Here is a 6,686-nt window from a genome sequence, read left to right as displayed (position 1 = left end):
TCTATCAGTAATTGGTTTATCTGACCAATAAAATTTGTGTGTGGAAACTTTAATTATGTACTTAATATAGATGCAAGTGAGATTTGGTGTTACTAATTGACTAGTTAAAACTCTAAATGCTGTGTGTGGATAGATAGATGCAGATATATATAATTACTATGCCAGTGTTTTAAAGTTTATTTTTAAAGAAATTACTGTAAAAATGTTCCTCAAATATTGTAGTTAATATGCAAATAAATAGTATCAATGTCTTCCTATATCTTCCTCCCTATTACTCCCTAGCCTATGTCCTCTTGACTGCAATAAGTCCCCAGCATATATTATGGATTCTGGATCACAGAACACTATGTTTTGATTAAAAAAAAATAAATAAAGTATACACAATATACAGGCATACCTCATTTTATTGTGCTTCACTTTATTGCACTTCACAGATACTGTGATTTTTTTCCCCCTGCACGAACTGAAGGGTTGTGGCAACCCTTTGTTGAGCAAGTCTATCAGCACCATTTTTCCGGCAGCCATCCTTCGCCCTCTTCCTGAGGTGTCCCTATTCCCTGAGACACAATATTGAATTTAGGTCCGTTAGCTAATCCTATAATGGCCTCTAAAGGAACAGTCACACATCTCTTACTTTTTAAGATCAGTGAGAAAAGTATGCCAAAAGCCAGGCCTCTTGCACGAATTAGCCAAGTTGTGAATATACAGAAAAAGTTCTTGAAGGAAGACAGTTGAATGATAGGTAGGTGAAATAACTTTATGGTGAAAGTCTCAGTGGTCTGGAAGGAAGATCAAACCAGCCACAACATCCCCTTTAGCTAAATATTAATACAGAGCAAGATTCTAACTTAAATTCTGTGAAGGCTGGAGATGTGAGGAAACTGCAGAGGAAGAGTTTGAAGCTAGCAGCAGTTGCTTCATTAAGAAAGAAGCCATCTCCATAACATAAAAGTATAAGGTGAAGCAGCAAGTGCTGATGTAGAAGCTTCATGAAAAGATGTAGCTAAGATAATTATTGAAGGCAGTACACTACACAACAGATTTTCAACATAGACAAAACAGCCTTCTATTGGAAGAAGGTGTTACCTAGGTCTGTCTTAGCTAGAGAGGAGAAGCCAATGCCTCCTTTTAAAGGCAGGTAGACTCTGTTAGGAGCTGTGGCAGCTAGTGACTTTAAGCTAAAGCTGATGTCCATTTACCATTCTGTAAATCCTAGGGCTGTTATAGTAAATCTCTTCCTCTGCTCTATAAATGGTACAAAAAAGCCTGGGTGACAGCACATCTCTTTACAACATGGGTTACTGACTATTTTAAGCCCAATCTTAAGACCTACAGTTTGGGAAAAAAATTCTTTCAAAATATTACTGCTCATTGATAATGCACCTGGCCACCCAAGAGTTCTGATGTAGATGTACTATGAGATTAATGTTTTGTTTTTTCCCCATGGCTGCTAACACAACATCCATTCTGTAGCACATGGATCAAGGATTCAAATTTTACATTTCATAAGGCTATAGCTGCCACAGATAGTGACCTGGGCAAAGCCCATTGAACATATTCTGGAATATATTCACCATTCTAGATCACATTAAGAACACTCACAATTTATGGGAAAAGGTCAATCATCATCATTACCAGGAGCTTGGTAGAAGTTGATTCCAAACTTGATGGATGACTGTGATGGCTTTAAGATTTCAGTGGAGGGCATAACTGCAGATGTGGTGAAAATAGCAAGGGAACTAGAATTAGAAGTGAAGCCCAAAGATGGGACAGAATTATGGCATTCTCATGATAAAACTTGAACAGATGAGGAGTTGCTTCTAATGGATGGATAAAGTGGTTTATGAGATGGAAACTACTCCTGGTGAAGATGCTGTGAAGATTCTTGAAAAACAACAAAGGATATAGAATATATGTAGAATTAGTTGATAAAACACATCAGGGTTTGAGAGCACTAACTCTAAATTTGAAAAAAAAAAGTTCTATTGGTAAAATGCGATCAAATAGCCTTGCATGCTACAGAGAAATTGTTCATGAGAGTCACTTGATGCAGTAAACCTTATTGTTGTCTTCTTTTAAGAACTTACCATAGCCACACCAGCCTTCAGCAACCACCACTCTGATCAGTCAGCAGCCGTCAACATTGAGGCAAGACCTTCCACCAACAAAAAAGTTCCAACCTGGAATTTTTTTTTAGCAATAAGGTATTTTTAAATTAAGGTATATATGTTGTTTTTTTTAGATAGCCTATTAAGTATGCAATTGTATTCTAAAATACAGTGTAAACATAACTTTCACATGCAGTGGAAAAGCAAAAAATTAATTTGACTTGCTTTGTTGTAATATTCACTTAATTGCAGTAGTCTGGAATCAAACCTGCAATGTCTCAAGTATGCCTGTACACTGTTTTTTTCTTTTCTTATAGAGAACTCACTAGAACTGGACGCATTGATAACTCAAGAACATCCTCAAGTAGAATTTGTTACTTGTAAGTTAGGAATATATTAGGCTCCAAATACAACAAAACCTTGGATCGTCGCAGTTTAAAAGGGAGGATCATTCACTTACTTACGTCCATCCATACTCTCAAAGATGAAGATATATTCTCTTCACTACTGCACTATGCTGTGGAGGTGCCATGTTGCTTCACATCCACAAGAGAGCTGAAAAAGGAAAGAAGAGCTATGACCCCCACGTGTAACATATCAAAGTGTAATTGCTTTGGTTTATTTGTTGAGATTCCATGAATGTTTTATTTGATAAAATATTATAGAAAATTGTTTTAAGAAACCCTAGGCAAAATGCTTTCTTAGATCTTTTCCATCAACAACATCTTCAATAGGCTATGCTTTAGTATATTAATTAGAGGAAAAACAAAGCTGTATCTCTCTCACAAATATAAAGCTTTAGCTTATTCTACTTTTGTTTGACATGAAATCATCCCAGGAAACAATAGAACTGTATCATATGTCATTTGTACATGACTTCACTTATTTTTAGAAATTTATTGTTACAAGTGTCAGTGGATTCTGAGGTAAATTTTATAATTGCAATAGAATGTAAGATTAATTTCCATACCTGGAGGAGAGAAAGAAATATCCAAAGGAATAGAGTTGATTCCACAAAACATAGGTAAAATGGTTAAGATGTCCAAGGCTTCATAGATATGTAATTGTATAATACATGTGCCAAGAATGGAAAAAAATATATTCATATATAAGACTAGAACCCATAAAATTAGCAAAATATCTAATATAACACAAAATATAAGAATGAGAGAACTTAGATTGGGAGCAAATAAAGACATACTTTATGAAAGTAGGTAGAAAATTAAGTCAAAATGAAAGTCTTTTTAAGCACTGAAATATTATAGAAGTGATAGAAGTCCAAACTCTCCATAAGCTTATAATAGACCTGTAACAGACAACAAAGGGATTTTTTTTTACATTACTCTAAAAATGTTAATTCATAGTATATATTGTTAGTTACTGGTCTCTTCTAGAAAAATTCCTTTGTACTATTGTCTCCCACTCTAAAAAGCCTATTGTGGTTAAGAGACACAAGACTGACCCAAAGAAATGTTTTCAAAATTCTAGAGAATTCAAACACATTTAAAGCTCTCACTGTGTACCATTCTCCATGCTGAGTAGAGAAAAACATACAAAAATAATACCAGGTATAGTACATACCATTGTGAATCCTTACAATTAAGTTAGAAAATTAAAATATAGAAATATAAATGGAAATACCTTTCAAGATATTGCTCTACAATCTGAAATACTGGAGGCACTCAATGAATGTGAGTTCTTAATTTTCACCATGTAACAATATTATCCCAATTTTTCAGACTGCTTGGGTTTGGGGAGTTACTTACATAGTGTTACACCACAAACAAGCAGTGTCAGTGTTTAGACAGTATATGTTTTTCTTCACTTATTGAGATGATCATGTTCTAAACTATTGTACCATAATATATCTTAAATAATAAAGTTATTTTAGATCTTTCTGTTCATCAAGCTTCTCTCCCCCCCACCCCACCCCCACTGCCAGCCAATGCCATTGTCTCTTCTTAACAAAGAAAATTGAGAGCTTGCATTAAAAACTCAGGAACGGCCATTTTTTTTTTCTTCCTCAAGATAAGAAGAAAGGAAATAAAGATAAATAGAGATGCAAATAAAAGTGCAAATAATTCCATCACTGTTTTCCTTGGGGTCAGTGATTTTGACTTTCTGTCTCTTTCTCTTTCCTCCCCTGTGCCTTCACTTTTCCCTTTATTACCCCAACATTTTCCATTTTGGCAAACAATTTCTCCTGCATGTCTACATTCGGTAAAGAAGTATTAACCTTTTTAGTTATTTTTTTATAATGTTTTCTTGTAAATCTCAGGTCATAGGATTGTTGAATCTATCTATTAGGAATGGTCTTCTAAGGATACTAATGACCTTTAAACTACCCAATTTAATGGAAAATCTAGTCCTTACTTATCTAGACATTAACAGGATAGTGGACACTGTTGATGTCAATGTATTTTTTTTTCTTGAAATTCTCTTCTTTCACTAGAAAGTTAATGTTTTCTCTTTATTATCTCACTTTCTATAAGTGTACACTGCATTCCTCTCTCCAATTTCCTTTTTGGCAGAGCTCTCCTGGAGTCTTTCCTTCCCTGTCTTGTCTTTTTCTGAGTCATTCCATACATAGCTCTATGATATAGCCTCTATAACAATGACTTTATATCTTTGGTTCTGACCTCTCTCTTGAGCTAAAACATTTACCCTACAGTGAATCCATTCTTACACTTCTTTTGAACCTGAAAATCACAAGGTCCCTTACTAAACTCCTATCTTTTCACCCCAATCCTATTTATTTTCCTCTTTTGTCCTTAAGCACTCTTCACATTTTGTTATTTTCCCCTTACAATCTATCTCTGCCCAAATCTGCAATATACCTAGTCCTGACCTCTCCTAGCTTCTTGTTTCACCTTTTCAGGAGATAGCTCAATGTGAATGCTCCTTGAACATGTCAAACTCTAAAATTATATATGTACTACATATATATATATGTTTACATATACATATATGTAGTATATACATATATGTGTATGTATGTGTATGTATATATATGTATGTATGTGTGTGTATATGTATAATTTAATATGTATAATTATAATGTATAATTATACTAATTATACATTATAATTAATATTATAATGTTTCCACCACAAAATTTTGACAACTCTGTACCACACAGACCAAGAGAGACCACATAGGAAGAGTAAGAGGAGGGACTACACACTGACCACATTGCCCATTCCTCTAGGCTAGCACAGTATCATGCCACTGAGCATGCTATTCTCCTAGTGGGAAAACAGAGCCCAGGGTACACTTCCAGACCCCCAGAATTGTGGGTCACTTTATTGGAAGTACCCACTCTGGTCTTGCCCCACAAGAAGTGCAGGGGGATCTGTGGACCTTGACCACTAGAAATCTAACTATAACAGAGAAGGAGGGGAAAGATTTGCCACAACCAGTATTTGGATCTTGGCAGACCAAATTCCTACCCATAGCACCTAAACAGTATTCCTGACCAGCAGTTTTGCTTACCGGTAGAATCAGCAGCACAGTCTGACTAGGTAACCTGATGGGTGCTATTCTGTATAATTTAGGTTCTCAGATAAGGAGGTTTGCAAGTTCCAGAGCCTGCTCTGCCCTGTCCAGGCATTGGAGTTAAGTCATAGCCCTGCCTGTTGCTAATTGAAGCTCCCAGCCTTACATGACCAGAAATCCTGGCCAGAACACCTAAAACATTGTGTAGACCAACTTTTTCACTGAGCAGAGAGAATGGCAGCAGAGGTGATAGTCTGCAAAGCAAAGTCAATGGCTCTGTTTGGCCAAGGAGATTGGGGCAAAGGTTGCCTTGATTCAGTAATACGCACAAAAACTTTATCAGCCTTAAAGCAAGTTATTTTACTGCCATTGGGCAGGGAAACTAATGGGTAGCCCCACTTATTGCTGAAAAAAATATTTCAACCTGCCTGACCAAAGAACCTAACCAAAGCACACAGCAAGCTGCACTGCCCATCCAACAGCCATACATATAGTGGCATATAAACACAGAGAAAACCTGTGTCTCTTTCCATTTGCAGAGCAAAACCACTGGCTCTATCTGGTCAGAAAATTCAGTGCATAGTTTTGCCTGTTTCAGGTCCCCCAGAAAAATTTGTGCAGTCCCTGGGACCCTTCTTGCTGACTTGCCAGGGCAGAGAAGCTAATTCATAGTCTCATTCACTGCTCAATATAGTACCAGTCTTTTTTTTTTTTATATGAAATTTATTGTCAAATTGGTTTCCATACAACACCCAGTGCTCATCCCAAAAGGTGCCCTCCTCAATACCCATCACCCACCCTCTCCTCCCTCCCACCCCCCATCAACCCTTAGTTTGTTCTCAGTTCTCAACAGTCTCTTATGCTTTGGCTCTCTCCCACTCTAACTTCTTTTTTTTTTTTTTTTTCCTTCCCCTCTCCCATGGGTTCCTGTTAAGTTTCTCAGGATCCACATAAGAGTGAAACCATATGGTATCTGTCTTTCTCTGTATGGCTTATTTCACTTAGCATCACACTCTCCAGTTCCATCCACGTTGCTACAAAAGGCCATATTTCATTTTTTCTCATTGCCACGTAGTATTCCAT

The 6,686-nt window shown here is 36.5% G+C and overlaps 1 long non-coding RNA gene across 1 annotated transcript in view; it reads right to left on the bottom strand.

The window, feature by feature from the left end:
* Positions 1-1,307: 1,307 nt before the first annotated feature.
* Positions 1,308-6,686, bottom strand: part of LOC121037545 (uncharacterized) — a 6,726-nt gene continuing 1,347 nt past the window's right edge. The window contains exons 2-3 of the long non-coding RNA XR_005793819.1: positions 5,933-5,937; positions 1,308-1,414 (exon numbers count right to left, since the gene is read on the bottom strand). This is a non-coding gene — a long non-coding RNA (uncharacterized LOC121037545). The remainder of the gene's footprint in view (positions 1,415-5,932; positions 5,938-6,686) is intronic.

This window comes from Herpailurus yagouaroundi, unplaced genomic scaffold (genome assembly GCF_014898765.1).
Source record: "Herpailurus yagouaroundi ecotype Mexico unplaced genomic scaffold, PumYag 163, whole genome shotgun sequence".
NCBI classification, from domain to species: domain Eukaryota; kingdom Metazoa; phylum Chordata; class Mammalia; order Carnivora; family Felidae; genus Herpailurus; species Herpailurus yagouaroundi.
This window is presented reverse-complemented; position numbering and strand designations above follow the sequence as displayed.